Here is an 894-nt window from a genome sequence, read left to right on the forward strand (position 1 = left end):
GATGCGTCAGATGCTACTTTTTCAATTAAGGAGGTTTGAGATGAATTTTGCGTAAATTTTTTCTAAACACCCTATGGAGTGATTCAATGCATCTAGACACTTTGAAAGGTTCTAATTTGAAGGGATTTGACTCTTGGATCAAAGAGGCACATCTTTTGAATTCAAAGGTTTGATTTTTGAATTTTAGAGGGAAATTAAAATTCTTTTCAGAGGAGGCAACCCAAAAAAGATCAAGTTGGAGAAGAACTTCAAGGGGGGGCAAAAAAAAAATTGGTGGCATGAGAACCAAGAGGTAGAGATAGAGAGAGAAAGGAAATGGCTTAGAGATTGTCTTCTAGGGTTGTAGAAAAAGGTGAGAGATTATTTCTTCATTACACTTCTAAGAGAGAATTAAATGAGATTGTAAAGAGAGAAAGACTTAGAGAGAACTTCTAGGAATTTGTTTGGGAAGGATTATGAGATAAGTTGTATTTTTCATTTCTTTTTTTTGTTAACTTATTTTTATATATGAAGTCAGTGTTTTATCATATCATTCTCATGAATTCTAAGTAGTCTTCTTTTTCCTTCTCCTTATTTTGAAGAAATAGTTTTGTGAAGAATTAATTTTATTTTCGACGGTTTTAAATGTAGATAATTTGTGATGATTTGAACTTTGATTTTCATTTACTTTTCGATCTGGCCAATTAAATTGTTAAAATGTGTTGAAAAACACATGTTCTAAAAAGGGGAAATGATTTCTACAACAAAGGGAGAATCACATTTGATTTCATGGGAGAGTATGTCATCCATGGGATAGAGTGCAAAAAAATAGGGAAATATACTTCGTTGGATGTAGAATTGAAAAATTTTAAGGTGACAGATTAGAATCCCCAATTTGGATCCCCAATTTGGTTC

Source organism: Phalaenopsis equestris, unplaced genomic scaffold (genome assembly GCF_001263595.1).
Source record: "Phalaenopsis equestris unplaced genomic scaffold, ASM126359v1 Scaffold000648, whole genome shotgun sequence".
NCBI classification, from domain to species: Eukaryota; Viridiplantae; Streptophyta; class Magnoliopsida; order Asparagales; family Orchidaceae; genus Phalaenopsis; species Phalaenopsis equestris.